Below are 20,412 nucleotides of genomic sequence, written 5' to 3' on the forward strand. Positions count from 1 at the left end.
AATTGAACAATTCATGGACCAGAGATAATTGAGCATTACAATAAGTTATGTCACCTATTTACAAATGGGAGCCATTAACTCTCTACTTTGCTTGCTGGAATGAACTTTTTAGACCAAATAATTACAAATGCACATTCACAAAATAAACCTTACAGGGTCAGTTCATTTTTATCTACTTTGATAAATAATAATTGTGACAGCATTCAGTTTCTGTTTTAAAATGAAATGAGCATTTTATCATAAAATCTGTTAAAGCGTAATTCTTAGTAAGTCAATAAAAACTAATTATAAGGGTCATAGAATATTGAGTAAACTTAATTAGTTCACTTCATATTTTCTTTCTAGAAATTACACATAACATTTACAGTAAAAAATTCATAACATTATTTTAATATTATAAATTATTACATTTGTGTCCTAGTTCAACAATAGCTCCTCCCCCCAATAAAATCTTTTCTAAGTAGAATAGGCTCTTTCCTTATTAAAACAAAGAGATGGCTAATTTGTTTCTGAATGTGGCAACAAGAGAAGAGAGCCATTTAGGAGTTATTTTTTTCATCCTCCAAACATCTCTTTTACACTCCTTCCTTACTTCTGTCTTGAATTAAGTGATGTCTTGGGTTAAGACATTAAGGATGTTTATACAAAGTATGGAAAATATTTAAGAATGAGTAAGGCATGACAAGGCCTTACTAAAACAACTGATCAGTTGGGACTGATGTTGGCTGTTAGCCTACACAGCCATCTACCCCACACATACCAATACTGTCCCTAATGCATCTCCAATTTTAGGGGGGGTCGGGGCAAGTGGACATTAACAAGGGATTCAAGGAACTGAGTGGCCTTCTTCCCTGGTATTGCCCCAATTGCTAATTTTGTGGAAGAAGATCTTTTGGCAGTGATTTTGGGTCAGACAAATTCTAATAAAGGCTGCATGCCATTTTCCTTTTGGGGAGATTTCTCATGCATTGCTTTGGGTCCTTTTGTAGAGGAATCAGGGCATTGTAAAAAGGCCCATACTCTTGTCTCTATTTGGTAATTGTTTGACCTGGTGCCTGGCACTTAAGAATAAGAAAATCAAGAAGAAGTAATGCAAGTATAATTTTATAGCCAAGTGACTTCTGCATATAAATATTTTGTAATTTCATTTTAACATGAAGATTCTCTTTCTGATATTGGACCATTCAATAATGGAGTGGAGTACATTATGAGATAGTGAGATTTCTGTGTCATTTGGTGGTATTCCAGCAAACACTGGTATGTGTTTAGCAGTCTTCTGTGTTATAAAGATATCTGCCCTACTTTTTTGTACTAACAATCCCCTCCCCCACAGAAAATCCAAAAGTCTATGACTTTTCAATACCTTATTTTAAACTTTGTTGTTCGTACACATAACTTTGAATATTAATAAATTAAGTAATTTAACAGATGAGGAACCCATATCAAATACTTAAAATCATAATTGTATATGTATGTAAATAACTGTATTACTAATATATATATTTAAGTCAATGTATACTATTTTTACTCAATGCCAGTGATTGGAAATTAATTCAAGTGAATTAAATTATGTATAAACTATGAATTAAACATCTTTTGAAATAACTGACATGAATGAATACCAAACCACTAAAAATACTACCTTGAGTTAATGCCAATTAGTTATAAAATGCTAACAGGTTTTTAAATGCTTTTGTTCTACCATGATTTTTCAGTTTTTTTTTTTTTTTTAGTGTTTGTTTATTAGAGAGAGAGATGGAATGTGAGCAGGAGAGGGGCAGAGAGAGAGGGAAGCACAGCATCCAAAGCAAGCTCCAAACTCTGAGCTGTCAGCACAGAGACCCAAAACAGGGCTTGAACTCAAAAATTGTGAGATCATGATCTGAGCTGAAGTTGGATGCTTAACTGACTGAACCACCAGGGTGCCCCTACCATGCTTTCTAAATAGCATGTCAACTATAATGCTTAAAATAGTAAACACTTGTTTAATATAAATTGTAATATTCATGTCAATTTCTACTAGATATTTAGGAAAGAGAGCCTTTAGATATGAATCACATGTTGGCCTTCTCGGAAGTTTCTCAGCACATGAATCGAGTTACTTAAAATACATATGCCTGTGACCAGATGCCTCTCAATGTTATCAATATTCTTTTGTGGAATATTTAAGAACTATTATAATAATATCATATGAATACTGAAATGGATTAAAAACTCCTGAAATAGAGAGAAGGGGAAGGAAGGAGAGGGATACATATCTGCAAAAAGGAACTTAAAGGGTTCTAATCTCTCTGATTATAATAAATATATGTACTCTTGAATGTACTGATGTTTGTGGCATCAAATAAACAGTAAAGTTTAACATTCCCCAACTACAGCATATTATAAAGTTTCTATAAAAAGGTAGTGTTTTTTTCTAACTAACTAAGTATTTTTAAATCCCTAGATTGTATTGATAATTCAAAAATATACTAACCACTTAGCATCACTGGAACAAAGGAATCTATTTGAAGGACTAGATAGAAAAAAATTTGAATTATCACTATGTGAGTATCTAAACTTGAAATCATTTTAGACTTTTGGAGGTGTGTTTGACTTTGTATAAGACGTGGATAATTTCTTTGACTTACTTGATTTAAATAAGACGAGATTACTACGTAATGCTGTAACTCAATCATTATGCAGTCATCCAGAGCGAAAGTGAAACGTTCAGAAACATTTTCACATATGTAATTTGTATAAACCATAAGGTTATGATTAAGAAATCTTAGGAATATGTATTACTGTGGCAAAAGCAGTAGTACCAGCCTTTTTATCTTCTTGCTATAGACAGGAATATCCTCAAGGTTAGAAGGTTGCCTGCCTGTTATTTTATGAACCAAGAAAGTATTTCTGCTTTACAGGTATGGAGTTTTCTAAAACCTCTTACAAGCCATAAGTAAATGTTAACAATATGCCACTTTACTCCAAACTCTCGTCACCAAAAGTACCTACATTAGGAGGATTTCAGACTAATTCTTGCATGCAGTTTTGCCCTAAGAAGATCTCAGTATGTAATGTACAGCCATTTTTTTGCTCCAAGTTCTTAATGAACTGAACACATTACAGGAGTATTTCTATTCTCTGTAGTGTACACAGTTCAAATAAAGTTGTCCAACTTCCACAAAATATCCCACCTCATATCATCCATTGCACAGTTAAAAATAAATTTTCCAGGGGCGCCTGAGTGGCTCAGTAGGTTAAGTGTCTGACTTTGGCTCAGGTCATGATTTCACATGGCTTGTGAGTTTGAGCTCCATGTCAGGCTCTGTGCTGACAGCTCAGAGCCTGGAGCCTGCTTCGGATTCTATGTCTTCCTCTCTCTGCCCCTCTCCCACTCATGCGCTCTCTCTCTCTCTCTCTTCTTCAAAAATAAACGTTAAAAAATTTTAAAAATAACTAAATAAATAAAGTTTCCATCTAGCCTTTAATGAGAACTTAAGTAAGTCCTTAAATAAAGACCCTTTCATTGGTTTTATACTTCCACAAATGTCATTCAGTTTAAATGACTGACTTATTTGCATAGCTTGTTGGAGAAATTGGTAAAACATTATTGCTGCATTTCTGATAGTTTCCTAATATTTTGCTACGTTTGTTTTATCCACATTACTTTGTCTCACATTACTTTCTTTTCTTATAGATGTTCAAAATCGTACTGACATGTTTTATTCAATAAACAAACACATTTTAAGCATTACCATATGAAAAACACTTTGTTAGATGTTATGAGAGACAAAAAGATACATCAATCCTGGTCCCAGACTTCACAGTCCGGGGGAAGTAGGTATATAAGTAATTCTCATGTCCTGAAAGAGAAAACAAAAATTTCCACGATGAAAGAATACAATGGGAAAAGGAGAGATTATTCCCAGTTGTGGAATTTTAAAGGGAAGCTAGTGTTTCCACAGGTGACAGAAATATTCTATGGAGAGGGAATTCCCATTATTGGCAAGCAGTATCCGTTTCACTGGGATTTCTGCTAACCATGGCCTAGTGAGGTATCTGGTGCAGTGTCTTCAATCCAAAATCAAAACAACACATTTCTAAGAGCACTTCATTTATTTTGGAAAACCATTTTTCTGAGTTTTCAATTTCTTTCTCTGTAAAGTACAGCTTTTCTAATCTATATTCATGAGAAACTCTATAAGTTTGAGTAACAAATGGAATAATGTACAAAAAAGCACTTTGAAAATTACTATTCAAAATCGCAGGCTTTTTTTGTCAAGCTCTTCATGTGTATTTAAGATATTGATATAGGTTTTTGAGTGAAAGTTCTTGAGAAATAGAAAATCTAAATGTATTGCTGATGCATCACTGCTCATTACAAGAGCATCCCAATTCTAAGGAGACATCAGAGAATTGAGACTTGAAAGTCAGAAAGGTATTTGCTGTCCTGTTTCAGGCCCCAGTTAGTTACAAAGAGACCAGGATGCCCCTTAGATTATTTATTATTTTTCCTTCCAAAAACTTAAGTTCTCCAAAAGAAAAAGGACTTAGAAGGCAATTGTTACCTATTTCCTCCCCAGCCTGTGCATGGGGTAAGAGATGAAGCTAAGAAATTTTGCCATTTGATGATAAAAATATAGTCAACTTACTTTTTTAATAGCCAACTTATTTTTAACAACACATTATTAAGCATGAGTTGAAAGAATATCTGTGTAAACAAATCAGAATCCAAGGAGATTCAGGCTTTATGATACTCAAGTCATTCTCTTAAACCATGTAACTACACTTCTAGCACTACATTTGATGTTCTCACTCCCAGAACTCTTTAACTGCCCTAAATCACAATGTTCTACTTTTTAAAAGACAAATAATTTAAATTTCCCCTGTGGTTTCCTGTTAAAATCATAATTCTTCCCTAAAAATCGTAGACTATTCCAATGAGTTATTGGTGAAGTTACCACCTTGATGAATAAATGGATTCCAGATAAATGAAAAGAAAAAAAATCATCAATTTTTCATCAGTATTTTATTGGCAAACTCTTAAGAAGTAGTTTCCTACTATAAAAAAATGCACACTGACAGTAAATTTTGAAATTTCTAAAAGATAACCAAAATAAAATAACAAATCACATCCAAAATGGAAACATGAACATTATAAATGTATTCAAATTCACATCTAGTAAATTTGTGAACTGAAAAATCTCAAGTCTTAAAAATAGTGAAGTATGACTGAACAAAGGAAAGATCATTTGAGATTTTCTCTTTATTCATTCAAAGATGATCATATGATATACTCCCATTTTCCATAGAATCTATTGCAGTAGGCAAACTATTAAATATTAACAAGTTTTCATCAAATATTAACTTTAAACACATTAGAGATCATTTAAATCTAAGGAATACAATAACTTAAAATAATACAGTTACGGTGGCATATAATTAGTGGCACTTTGTAATAAGCTATTTCACTTCACATTACATACTCTGAATCGGAACAGGTTTAGAAAGACATTAACAGAAAATGTGACAGAATTTGCCTGAAGACTATAAACTGATTGATGTTTTGGAACTTTCCTCAGACCTCACTGAATGATGTTCTCATTCAGGCAACACTAAATGTACTAAAATATTCAAATTCGGTTTTATAATTTTCAAGAAAGAAAAATGAAAGAAAGGTCAGCAACAATCGTGGCTTAGAATTTAGGTTAAAAGAAAATGTTACATACTTGTCAATGTTGTTTGTATGTCATCCTGAAGGAGACATATGTGGGCATATTCACTGAAAATAAATGAGCAACGATAAGTATTTCCTCTTAATATTATCTTCCACTTTACAATTTTGTAGAGTTCATTTGCAAGCTCTTTCACAAAAACACAGGGCTTCAAATCAACTATTCTAGGAAGAAATACAGCCATATTTTTGTTGATACTTTAGAATGCAAGCACAGAAGACAAGATACCCTATTATAATCTCAAAGATATTTAACCTCATGTTAACAAAATTAAATAGGGTTCATACATTTTATGTAGCCTTACTTTTAGAAAGCTTCATCTGTAATAATAAAGACCCCATCTCACTGCCAGAGCTTTGATTCTGCATTAATTAAATATTTATTTCCTCTTTTATTCTTAACTTAATTTCTAACCCAGAGCTTTAGTTTCATGTTTTTGCTTCTGTAAACTTTAAACCACTGCTGCTAATTACAATAGCAGGATATATATGCTGAGTTATCCAAACCAACCTAAAACATTTGAGGTCCACCTGATTTTGCCTCATTATAGGTAGAAAATGGGTCAAAGCAAAAATTTCTTTGTAGGCATACAAACATTTGGTTCTTAATTTCACTGACACTGAGTTTCTGGGCAATAGATGTATTTTTCTCAGAATTGTCTTGGAGATATGTACGTGACTCGGACTTTGTGTCAACACAGTAAGAAAGAATTCTGGTTCACTGATCTTTTTTATCTGAGATACCTGCAAAGCTAAGTCATTACAATATTACAAGGCTGAACTTACTTCCTAACTAAATATGTTAAGCATTTCAAATGTAGTACCCGAATTTTCAAATTATTTAATGGAAAGTCAACAATACCCTGATGCAAGGCAATGTGTAAATTAGCAAAAATATGTTTCCAAGATATGCTTAACATTTCAAGTTTATGTTCATTAACATATAAAAATATATATTCATCAACAGAATAAATATGAATTCAAAATCCTACAGGGTTTATTTTCCCCATTGATCATGAACGAAAGCCATTAAAGGGTGAAGTGTATCTACATCAGTGAGTAGCTTTTGTTCTTCATTTCTGGATAAGGATTTAGGTTGTCTTCTTTAGATTTGTCTCATGTCTATAACTCAGATGTCTCAATGGCTTCTTCCCATTTTGAAGTCAATAAATCACCTCAAATAATGTGCAATTATTTTTTCCCAAAATCTGACTACTAATATCCTCTCTTGGATGACAATTAGTTATATGTACTCTTTATTCTCATTAAGAAGACCAATATCAGAGATGCAGTAGAAGTATTTACCTTGACATTCAAGTCAGTGTTAATTTCGGCATCTATGAACCCCAGCCCATAAAAACAAACTTCCTCTATCCTCCTAGATAATGTACCCTCCATGCCACGGCAATTTAAAGTTGATGCTTTGCATGAACATTTAAGTATCCTCTAGACTACATAGCCAATTTTAAGATCTTTGGTGATAGACCATGCTAGCCCTTGGGACCAATTGTTCCCAAACTCATCCCTCTTCCCATTTTCCATTCTTTATGAGAGGGGCTCACCTCTTCATCCATTTCCCAGGTACATTTCCCAGGACCACTGTCAGTTGGCTTCTAGCTGCATTGGACAGTGGAGACACTGGTGGGATTTTTAGAGTGTAGTGAGAATGGAAATGCCAGGTTATTTTCACCTTCATCTTTGTTGGGCAGTATTTTCTGTTTAAGCTTATATCTGGCCCACTGTGGTTCGAGCTTTGAAATAATGATTCTGACTAGTACCAACATTTAGTCCTCCAGTTTAAGGGTGACAGTAACTTCCCACTTTTGCTAATCTCTGGGTTAGGTCATAATCACTTTTATGGCTTCCCCAAATCCACAACACCTTTGTAACTAATTCCCAGAATTAAATAACCTGCTATAGGGGCACCTGTATGGCTCAGTTGGTTGAGCATCTGACTTTGGCTCAGGTCACAATCTCACGGTTTGTGGGTTCGAGCCCCACATCTGTCTCTGTGCTGAACTCTTGCTCAGAGCCTGGAGCCTGCTTCAGATTCTCCTTCTCTCAGTCTCTCTCTGACCCTTTCCCGCTCGCACTCTGTCTCTATCTCTAAAAAATAAATAAATGTAAAAAAAATTTTAAATACCCTGTTATAAACATTTTAGGTGGTTTCTTTCTTCCTGGTTAGACTTTGATATACCAATCCTATACATTGTTATAGTCACATAAAATGTTATGACATTGTTTTGATCCCATTTTATGTATCAGAATATTGATATTTGGAGACATTAATCAGATTTCTTAAGTCATAATTGATGATAATTGATAGTGGAAATTGAATTTGGATTCGGATTGGTCTGTCTCTTTAGCCGGTGCCTTTAAACACGGAACATATGTTTTGTTTGGTGCTGTGTATATCTACTAGACAAATATCTAAACTTTTACCTACTGGATCGAAGCCTTTAATGATCATAATACACAGCTAAAAGGAGCTTGTATTCCTTTACTTTGTGAGAGGGCCTTCTGAGTGACACAGTGTAACCATGTTTTCAAACATAACAGGATGCTGTACTGTACATGGGAGCAGTGAGACCAGAGAGGACGCTGTGTGATAATCCAGGCGGGAGCTCTTGTTGGTCTGGCCCAGGGTGGCAATATTGGGGTGGTAATAAGTGTTCAGATTCTGGATATACTTTGAAAATAGAGCCATCAGAATTTTTGGATGGATTAAAAGTGATCTTAGAATGAACTATTGCCATCAATTGAGATGAAGATATGTATGGGAGGAACATATCTACAGGAGTGCCATAGGTAGTTTTACATATGTGAAGTTATATTTGTAACAAGTGCATTATGTGATTATGAAAACTAGCTTTCCAGTGATAGAAATATGTCTATCATGTAAGCACTTGTATGATTGTAATCTAAGGAATTCAGAGAGAAGTTAACCCAATTTTGTAAACCACTGAGACCAAAATAACAGCATTTTGAAAAAGTCACTTTGAAAAAAGGAGCAAATGATCAAGGATGCACAAATCATGGGTAAAATTCCTAAAGGAAGAGTCAGTCCTGAGGTTTGGGCCTTCCTGAGTGGGGGACAGCCCCATCCCCCTCTTGCCTCGCAGACTCAAAAGCTTGACAAAACCTATGGTTCAATGCAAATGAGAGATTTACAGAGTTTATAATTAAGCATAACTTATTTTAGATACTCAGCCTAACTTGTGTGTACATGTCTATTTTCTGCTCATTGGCTGTTGATCTAGAAAGCAGATTTTTGCCATCTTTCTACCATTTGCCCCTTTGTTGTTTCAAGCCAAGTTCTCAAATAGACAGGCAATTCCTTAAATACTGAGGTAAGTTTGCCAAAGGGTTTAGTGTAAAAATGAGTTCATATATAGTACATGACAGTCTATAAAAATGAAACCAGAGCAAAAGAAAAAAAATAGTATATAAGGAATACATTGCACACAGCAATCATAAATCCAAGTTTGGAACTTGTATTCTAGACACAGCATTGTTGCTCTATGTGTAACTAAAGCTTCAGTTTCATGATGGGTCCTTTCTTAGAGACTTCACTTTCTCAATTAAAGATTTCCTGTTTGTTGTAGTCCACAGGAAACTATTTTTATAAGTTTCCTCCTTTTATTTTGATGTTTATGAGTGTGTCTAACAGTAATATTTTTATATTGTATTTGTACTTTGATATTTAAAGGTAAGCTTAGGCCTAGAAGCAGATAGTATCAAAATTTTGGAGAAAACTAGGTAAGTTTTTTTTTTTTTTCTGTTTAATGAATCTTTGTGTGTAGAGTTAGGAACAGTGCATTCATTCACTAAAATAATTCTTTGCTTTTAGAAGTTTGAGAATTCAAAGTCATAAAATAAATTATATTTCCCTTTAAGGGACTTCACCTACATTTGTAGAACAAATAATAAATGCCACAAAAGGTAGAAATTATTTCCAGCTGTTTTTCCAGTGTGGGAAATAAAATTCATCTAGAGGGTGTTGATTTCCACTGGAAGGCTGGATGATGGGTAGAGAATTTCCTTAAACTATCATTTGGAAGACAGGCCTCAGGCATACTTCACTTAATGCGTGGGCATTTAGTTCCCTTGAAACACCAAACTGGAACTTATATCTGCAAGTTGATGACTATTCATGTATCACCCATTGGTTGAGGTATACAGCAATGACAGTTTACTATTCAGACACTGTTATACACATTGTTTGCACTACAATGGCAAATAAGTTAACAGTGTGAACTCTCATATCCTATACAAAAATAGGAAAACACAGTAAAAATTAGTTATAGTAATACTTCTGGTAATGATCATGGTAATTTATCAAAGCCTAATAAATACTACTTTTCCTCAGTGAAATATACGTATAATAAAAAAGTTAAAATATTTGCAGTTATCAAAAAAAGTAAAGGGAACAATCTGATACTACAAACCTCAAAAGATGATGACAAAGGAAAAAAAAAGATTAGAGCTTCATGGTATTGTTTATAACTTCCTTCCAGGCCCCCTTGCTTAAAGACATAGTGTCTAAGAAATGTGGTTGGAATATAAAATGTGTCCCCAAAAGTTAGTTCAGAGAGATACTGAACAGGTCTCAGAAGAAAGTCAAGGGGAAACTGAACAAAATGTATCAGCACAAGGAGAAAATCAGGGCAGAGTTCTCCAAGTATCATTCAAATAAAATGATGTATGAAATATACAAATACACCGTAGAATAAAAAAATTATAACTATTCAATCTAGAAAAAAAGGAAAGCCAAGGAATAAAAGGTATGATTGACTGCTACTGTTAGAATACGTGGGGTGTCTGGGTGGCTCAGTTGGTTAAGCATCCTATTTCCACTCATGTCATGATCTCGCGGTTTGTGAGTTCGAGCCCTGTGTTGGGCTCTGTACTGACAGCTCAGTGCCTGGAGCCTGCTTTGGATTCTGTGTCTTGCTCTCTCTCTGCCTCTCCCCTGCTTGCATTCTGCCTCTCTCTCTCTCTCTCTCTCTCTCTCTCTCTCAAAAATAAACAAACATTAAAAAGAAAATTTAGAATATGTATCTTTCTTGCTTAAGGGAAACTCTCTGGCCCTGGGTATTTATGTTTTCCACTTTTGTCTGATAAGATGACGGTGACTACAGTGAACTTGAAAGCTGTGTGTTGAAGACCCAGAGTCTCCATTAGCCCCAGTCCATGAATTACCCATAGGGAGAGCCACCAACTAACCTGGAACATCCACCCGGAGCTGTTAGCTAAATGGGAAATAAAAAGTCTCTCTGGTTTGAGCAATTGTATTTTGGGGGTTTCTTTATTATTAAATCTAGTAGAGCCCTAAATGAGTCACATGAAAATTTTGATCTTGGTGTGAAGGAGAGCGTGGTGTATAGAACAGCTAAGTAAGAGCATGCAATCAGTTAAAAAAAAAAAGACACACAACATTAGAGTTTAAAAAAGAAAATAAGGGGTCTCAGTGTGGCTCAGTCAGTTAAGCATGAGACTCTTGATTTCGGCGCAGGTCTGGATCTCACCCTTCATGAGACTGAGCCCCACATCGGGTTCTGCAATGAGAGTGGAGCCTGCTTGAGACTCATTCTCTCTCTCTCTCTCTCTCTCTCTCTCTCTCTCTCTCTCTCTTCCTCTGCCCCTTCCCTTACTCATACCTGCACGCTCTGTCTACAAGAAGGAGAAGGAGATGAAGAAAATGTGATTTTAAAAACTACAAAACTAAAAAAATAGGTAGAGTGCCAAAAACAAAAAAAAAACAAACAAAAAAAGGGGTGGGGGGAAGAAAAGGAAAAAGATGTGGAAAGATTCAGAAACTGAGGAACTGTACAGAAAAAAAATGAAAGGGAAATTCTGATGCAGAGATAAATCTTGAAATAATCACAATGCGAAAAGATAATAGTTGTACAATTCAGATATTCCTTTATCAAGATAGTTTATGTTCCTGAAACAAAGAACTCAACACATAGAATCAGAAATTATTCAATAATGCAGTTCAGGAAAAAAAAATGTCTGAAATGAAGGAAGAAATTATCTACAGGCCAAGTGATACACCACTTTCCAGGAAAAGCTTGATATGTACAGCTAACAATGACTCGTATCCTAATTATATTATTGAATACCCAGCATGAAGAAAGGATTTTTAGTCATCCTGGAAGATAAATAAAGACCCTTACAGGAAGAAAAAAATGACTTGAGACTTCTTTTCATAACATTCAACACTAGAAAAAAGTCCATGTGAACAAATTTCTGAGAGAAATTAAAAGGCGCCCAAGATTCCTTGGACACTGAACAGATATTACTCAGTTACAAAAGCAAGAGATTTTTATCAAACATAAAATTACTCAGGTAATGGAATACGTATAGTCCCTTTGTGAAAAATAAATTCCTAAACACCAGACCCAGTCAATCAACAAATGAACCAAAATATAAAATTAATGAAGATGCTAACAAGGGGAACCAAAAGTAAGCATTATGTTTAAAAAGTGGAGATGAATGCCATAAACCATAACAATAAAATATAATGTAATTGGTACGGCTTTATGAGAAGGAAGAAAGTGTGAATATTATGATTTATTTCCACTTTATTAGACTATCAGAACTAGGAACACAATGATGAAAAGACCTAGCACACAAACGAGATCAACAGCCAGGGTTATCCAAAGAATGTCAAGGTAAACAAAATCAGAGTTACACAAAGGAGAAATTAACATGTTCTACAGCCAATGGAAAGACAAAATTCTGCACCCCAAAATCTTCACAAAGTGTTGCCAGTAGTAATATTCTAATTATGTGTGAGTCACTTCAGATGTTTTCAGTCCCCCTCCTAGCCCTCTGCCTTGTATACATTGGCTTATATTCCTAAACCTGAAATAGTCTTCATTTAAGCTAGTTGATATGTGCCAGGACTATCTCTTCTGGACTAAGTGCTTCTCATCAGTTTTAGAATTTACATAATACAAAATACTGTAACAAGGTAAGGTTTCGTATACACAACATCTATCCAGATTCCATTTATCACCCCCTGCAGGCTTACACAGCCTGATGTAAGTACATTACTTGACTTGGGGCTGTAAAATAAGAACAAGGATCAGTTACCCAGATGTCTTAGGTAGTCATGTTTATAGGTCTATTGACAAGTTCTATCTTTCAGCTAATTACCTCATCATTTATAAACAGTAAATAATACTGTAACAAACTGAAAAATGTAGATTAAAAAGAAAACATACTAATTCAACCTCATAATGGGTTTCATAAATCCTTGACCTTAGCTTGATCTTTTGCAAATAAGTTCTTCTATGACAAAGAAACATTTTTCTCATGATCACCAGATTCCTTGTTTTTTCCTGTTTCTTTTCCCGCTGTTCAATTCAAATAAAATTGAGTGTTTCCTAATACAGTTTATGTATTATCCCATTTTAGTCGAATGACTTGAATGTTCACTCTATCCATTATTTAATCGCTATGCCTGCATAAAATGTAGAGGTGTCCGAAATAGCATCACCTGATGTTAATGGTGACTGTGAGTGTTGTAGCAATGATGTCCAAGCACTGTCTCCCAAGTTAGAAAATTTATTAGAGTATGACTCAGATTCATGTCTTTTTACTTCTATGCCATTAGTCACCATGTCTCCTTAAGGCTCCCCTTCGCTGTAACATTTTCTCAGGCTTGTTTTTGATGGTCTTGAGAGTTTTGAGGAGTAATCATCAGAAATTTTGTTGACTCTTCTTCAATTGATATTTGTCTGATGTTTATCTCCTGGTTAGATTGAGGTTATGGGTTTCTGTGGTGAGGACCACAGAGGTAAGGTGATGTTTCATCAGATCACATCAAGGATCCATATCCTCAAAATGACATCACTGTTGAAACAAACCCTGATCGCATAAGGTAGTGTTTGTCAGGTTTCTCTGTAAACAATAACATTATGCTGCCCCCTTCCTTCTTTAATACTGTACTCTTTAGAATCAACGAAGTAGTTTTTAACCATTTCTTTCTTTCATATGTATATGACAGGAAACAAAGTGTGTCAAGGTTAATAATTAAGTATTTTGAGGAGATTTGGGGAGATTTTTTTTTTAATTTTGTTTTCAACGTTTATTTATTTTTGGGACAGAGAGAGACAGAGCATGAACGGGGGAGGGGCAGAGAGAGAGGGAGACACAGAATCGGAAACAGGCTCCAGGCTCTGAGCCATCAGCCCAGAGCCTGACGCGGGGCTCGAACTCACGGACCGCGAGATCGTGACCTGGCTGAAGTCGGACGCTTAACCGACTGCGCCACCCAGGCGCCCCGGGGAGATTTTTAAAAATTAAATGTTTGTTAGAAAGAGAAACTATTAACTAATTAGCTAACTAGTTAATTCTACTGAGTGTTTACTCTCGCTAAGCACTATATATGAATTATCTCATACAAACATTCATCTAACCATGAGGGAAGTAAGTATTATCCCTATTTTACAGACACATAAGGGATAGACTCAAAAAGTGGCTATTTGCTTACGACCATACTATAGCAAGTGGCAGAACTATATTTCAAATCCAGGCTTGCATGTGATCCAATAACATAATTTATATTACTACACATTAGTGCCCCCTAAAGCGTCAGATGCTGTTCAAAAGAAGAAATCTCTAACAGTCATGCCATATTATCTAGACATTAAGTTTTAGGGAAATACCAGAGGTTATGTGATCTCCTTTCATCAGATTAAGCCTAGTTTGTTACTATTAAACATTTTTGTTATTTGAGTTTTTTTCCCAAAATGAACTACCTGGCTTTCTTTGCCCTCATTGACTTAAATTATGCTGGCAAGAACTTTTTCTCAAGGTTGTATAAATGATATTTCTGTACTCTATAGAATAAATAATGCTATGTAATATATCTATCATCAATAAATGAGTCTACTATTCTGTCCATAAAACTGAGGATAAAGCATTATTTAAATAAGTCTATTTTATGCCAAAATAAGTGAAAAGTGCAATTCTTTCTTCCCTATTATTTGAAAATACGAGTCAGCTTCTAGTAAAGAAAATGCAAAAATATAAAAAGAAAAGTAAATTAACATTAATGCTGACATTTAAATAAGTGATATGTCAGGGTAAAAAGACTGAGTGGAAAAAAAAATCAGTAAAGGGTATAATTACATTTCACAAGTCCTCAGCAGAGGTTCTGGGTTATTTTTTCTTTTTAGTAGCCAAAACCTCTAATAAGATAAATAGATTGAGGTATAAAGAAGCATCTCAGAAAATTGTTATAGGTGCCAATCCAAAATCTGCCAAGGATATCAACATGCACAAAACAACCAAATAGATAAATAGATCGAAGTATAAAGAAACATCTGATAAAATTGTTATAGATGTCAATCAAAAATCTTCCAAGGATATCAACATACACAAAACAGCCAAATTTCTCTACTGATTTTCAGTAAACAAACATGTCAATGATTAAAAATAATAATAACCTCTCAATTTGTTTTACAAACATTACAAACATCTCAAGAACTGCTGTAAAAATGTTAATATTAAAGTATCCATAATTGAATTAAAAATCAGGCCCAGAAAGGTTATTTAATTTTACTGATGTCACACAGGAAATCTGACATTGAAAGAGGAGCCCACATTATCATTTAGATTCTCTATGCGGAGTAATGATAAATACAGAGAAAGGCTGATATGAAAAAAACCTCACTTTTTGTAGTATTTAAATACATATAGTAAGTTGGCAAATGGTGATTAGCATTTGAATAGATAGACGGCAATGGAGTCTTGGTCTTCATTAATGGTACAGGTCAGTAGATTTGGAATTAAAAGATGAGCTTAGATTTTCATTTACAAAACCAGTGAAATAGTTGGTTATCAGTACAAAGAGCCACTAAGAACTAGGAATACACCTTAACTTTTCACTCATTTTTCATAAAGCACATATTTTTATTCCCTTAAGGCCAGGGCCTCTGCAGCCACTGCAAATATCGCAGGCCATAGAACCCTGTAAACTACTGAAAAATGAACATTTCATCCTTGGGTGAATATTGTTATTGGCTCTGTATTTACATTGTGCAGTGTATACAGATATAACTTATCTATTTTTCCATTAAACGAAATCATAACTGGCATGTAGCAGTATGGAATTGGCTTATTCTGTATGCTTGCTCTCTTTATAAGAGATGATGTCCTCATTCTAGCTTTGCCAGGTCTTGGTAACAGTGGTTTTTGTTTGTAAAATGAAACAGCACCACCTTGTATCCTGAAGTAAAGCTACAACCTCTCTAAAATCTAAGAGCATTCAGATCTGTGTTTCAAACATATGTACTGATGACTATCTTATGAAGCAGATGAGATTTAATTACAAGTGTGGTCTGTGCTGTGTTCTATCGTACTGTTATTAAACCATTAGATTCACGCTACCATATTCACCCTCCAGAAATTACTCCTTCTCTTACTATCAAAATATACTCTGATGCAAACAAATGCAGAAAAATGTCATATGCTTAATTGTGCAATATCTATCAAATGCCAAAAAGCCTATAATACCTCGCAAAAATTATGATTGATCCTCACTAACCTTGTTATTTTATGACTCCAGTAATGTTTATGTACCTACAAAATAAGACAGGGTTCCTAATCTATACAGCACATGCGTTAGACAGCTCTTAAACTTACAAATAACATAGGCAAATGCTTTGATGTGATATATACATATAGATATAATTTACTGAATTATATAGTTGGAGTTATAATTATGGCATTTATTTTTGTTACTGTTGGTTTCTTTTTCAGTTTTAGTTTTCAAAATACATGATTTATTTACACCTTTATTTCATCCTCAAGAAAGGATCTTTGTCATTTATTTAGCATACTTTTAAATAGATTTAATTGGCCATAAAAATTATTCCAGGCAAATACAGACATAGATTTTCAAACTCTTCACCAAAATCATGAAATGATATTCAGTCAGTTCCTCATACAGGTGGAAAATCAAAGTTCTTAATTGCTTTCGTGACTGAACAAAATGGTGAAGTGTTCCATGATCTATGCCAATATACTAAAATGTTTCTTTAAGTGCATTTTTATAATGATACAAATCTTATTTAACAACAAGATATTCTGCTTTCTAAACCATTGCACATTGCAAACAAATCTAATTCACAACTCACTGAAAATGTAAAGAATATTAAAAATGTACTTATACAAATTATAAACGTTCTAAAAGCAAGTATATGCATTTGCGATTGCTGGAGCTATGTTTGCATTATGATTTCTAGGTCAGTGGCGTCATAACCTCTTTAAATTGTTGGCCAGAACTACAACATTGTTAAAGGTGGAATGAGATCTCTTATTTTTCTCCTTGCCAACACAATATTACACTCCCTGTGCACAATTGCCAAGTAAGGGTGACCCCGTATTTTGGGTTTCAGAGTAGATTCCGTGCCATAAAATCAAATTACAATATAGGAATACTTAAGCCCAGCCAGGTGCCTGGAATTTTATTCCCCATCCATTTGATTGCTTACAATTAGATATTCTATAAGGAAGGTTCACTTGTCACATTCCACCTGCATTTAGAAGTGCTTGTTTGTATGCCTCTGCTCCTAGACTGTAAAATAGCATAAGGCTTGCACTGTACCTGACTTATTGTTTTAAGTCAAGCCCCAACACCAGTGAAGGGTCCATAAGAGGCACACAAAAATAGGTTTCTATAAATACATTTTCTCATGCGACTGACAGAACGAAGAGTAGGTAGTATTGAAAAACTTCACAGAGCTGAAGTTTCAGGCTGCACCCTTACTGTCAACTGAAAATATTGATAGTATGATATGCTTAATGAAATAGGGTGAGGGAAAGAACATATCTTTCCTTAGGGTTCCTGGTAGCCAACAGTAAACCATTTCCATTCTGTTCCCTCCATTATCTGTTTTGTCAATTTTAAGGATGATATAAAAGCTGCTTACTTTTATCAGAATTAGAAAGGCTGTGGCTCGGGTCATGGCAGCTTCTGCTTTCTGCAGCCTATGGAGTAATTATAACCCATTAAGATTTTATACATATTTTGTTTCAAACTCAGGGATATTTCAATTTCGGCTGGTCTGGTCTTGTTTTACTCTTCTGGGTGAGTCTAAGTTAATGCCTAGTGTATCAAAAGGAAGTTCAATAAATGTTTGTTAAAGGAATAAATGAATCATATTCTATATAAAATATATTAAAATATACCTATACCTGTGTACAGGTATTTAAATAAATATGGAGTTAAAGGCCTTATGTAACTAAAGTACACCTGATATAAGAAAACTTTGCAAATGTTTTCTACTATTTACTTGTATGACATTATTAAGAATAAGTAGAGAATCCATCCAACATTGTGTCTATATAGGAGTTTAAAAAATATCTCTGGAAGCTGAGAAGATTTTTTAAGATTGGTAAGTGACCTTGGAATCCATCAGATCTTCAAGTTCCCAGCATATCCATTCTCTCATAACGTAGACAATATTTCGGTTCTCATCTGCTGTGAATCTTATTTTGACCTGAAATTGAGCTCTATTCTTTTGACACGCCGATAGTAAAACCCCCTAGATTCTACAATGAATTTCAAAAGATCCCGGAAGTTGAAAAACAGGATGGGGGTGAAATGTTAAGTTATAACAAATTCATTTAAGCATTTCATTTCATTAAAGTATGAAACTGAAATTAGATAATATATTCAATAAATATGATTCAAAGTGTAACATATGGTATATTCAGAAAATAATATTTTAAAATATTCTGAACTTATGATTTCTAGGAAATGAAGAAAATTGGAGGATATGCAGAGATGGGATTGATTCAAAATTGAGGCTTAATCAAATGTGAAAAACATTACCAAACTCTAAAGAGAATAGGGAATAGAATGTGCTTGCTGATGACCTTATAGTTATTAACTGTGAATTAAACTGAATGGTTCAAATTAGATGCTGGGGAAGAGAGGACAGGAGGAAGCAGAATTTAGTAACTAATTTATTATTACTTATAATAAGGAACCATTAGATCATACCCCCACCCCTCAAAAAAAGGATTAGGAATGCTGTGGAAAGGTACTGTGTATGAAGGCAACCACTAGAAACCTTCCTACATACCAGAAGTTTGAAAGAGGTATCTGTTTACATTAAAACACAAAAATAAGTACACGATAGAAGACTAAACATTAAGGGGGACAACTGTTGGCTCTAAGAAGAGAGAGAGAATAGCATAGAGGGGCAAACCCAGATCCTGGACTTCCTTGTTTTGTAGATATGACTTTAGAAATCTACAAACATTTTACGTTTACCTTTAGAATTAAATTTTTAAAAGAAGCAAAACAAGAAACATACAAACATAAATGTGTATTTTGTTCATAGTATAAAGAGAGGAAATTTTTAAAAAGTGACTTTAAGTCATAGTAATTTGACAAAAATTAACTGCAAAAGAAAATCTTAAACATTTAAGCAATCATTTTTGTTTTAGTGTTTGTATTTTTATACTGATATATTTGTACGTGTACTGTGGGATAAAGCAAATGAGTAATGTTTTCTTTGTCTAATTCTACAGTCTCAGTGTTATTGAGAACTGGAATTCTCAGTATAGATATGAGAGAAACATATATAATACAAAAGAGATTAAATAAAAACCTTGGAGGCCCTAAATTTGAATTGGATGCATCATTATGAGTTCATGAGAAATTTTAATAAAAATATCTTTAAGAAAAAATAAACACATTTCCTGTATGTTTCTAGAAAAAAGCTTAGAAACAATAACCAACCATTAACAATGAATAAAATTTGGTCTTATATAGGTATTTCATATGTATCTATCTCTATCTATCATCTATTATTTTTTTCTCTCTCATCAGAAGGAACTAGAACTTCTTACAGAAAAGACAAGCAGGAGGGATCAAGATGAAATGGACCATATTGTCATGACACAGAGTACAGAATGTTTCAAAGATGTTGAGTGCTGTGTCAAAATGATGCAGGAGTCATCTTAGAAAGGATCCCACATGGACAAAATATGAAAAGTTTGAATATCAGTATTACTTGCAATAGATAAAAATGTACAAAATATATTTAAAACCATGAAATTACAATGAGACCAAAACACAAAACAAAAAAGAACTACCATCCACCAATTGGTTATGGTTGAAAGATGTTTTCCATTATTTTGAAGCTGATAAGAAAGGAAATAATCACACATTTATCTCATCTTTCCCCCACTAACTATTCTACTGGGTAACCAAGCACTAGATAACTAGACAAAGGAACCTTCTCTTTAGGGAAGTATTCTGCCTAAGATACAAAGAAGACATGATCTAATTAGAATAGCACTTTTTTGGGGCGCCTGGGTGGCTCAGTTGGTTAAGCATCCGACTTCGGCTCAGGTCACGATCTCACTGTCCATGAGTTCGAGCCCCGCGTCGGGCTCTGTGCTGACTGCTCAGAGCCCAGAGCCTGTTTCAGATTCTGTGTCTCCCTCTCTCTCTGACCCTCCCCCGTTCATGCTCTGTCTCTCTCTGTCTCAAAAATAAATAAACGTTAAAAAAAATTTTTAGAATAGCACTTTTTTGGTCTGAATTAATGGATCTATGCCGTTATCATATATAATTGCTAATATCAATAGAGACAACCAAACATTATGTGCATCCTGAGGGAGAAACAGAACACCACATGAATAGTAGCCATGCCAAATAAAGC

The 20,412-nt window shown here is 34.3% G+C and overlaps 1 long non-coding RNA gene across 1 annotated transcript in view; it reads right to left on the minus strand.

Moving 5' to 3' along the window:
* Positions 1–3,748: 3,748 nt before the first annotated feature.
* The window catches only part of LOC125165324 (uncharacterized), a 45,283-nt gene continuing 28,619 nt past the window's right edge, over positions 3,749–20,412 (minus strand). The window contains exons 2-3 of the long non-coding RNA XR_007152069.1: positions 5,712–5,764; positions 3,749–3,845 (exon numbers count right to left, since the gene is read on the minus strand). This is a non-coding gene — a long non-coding RNA (uncharacterized LOC125165324). The remainder of the gene's footprint in view (positions 3,846–5,711; positions 5,765–20,412) is intronic.

The sequence above is a fragment of the Prionailurus viverrinus genome, chromosome B2 (genome assembly GCF_022837055.1).
Source record: "Prionailurus viverrinus isolate Anna chromosome B2, UM_Priviv_1.0, whole genome shotgun sequence".
In the NCBI taxonomy this organism is placed as follows: domain Eukaryota; kingdom Metazoa; phylum Chordata; class Mammalia; order Carnivora; family Felidae; genus Prionailurus; species Prionailurus viverrinus.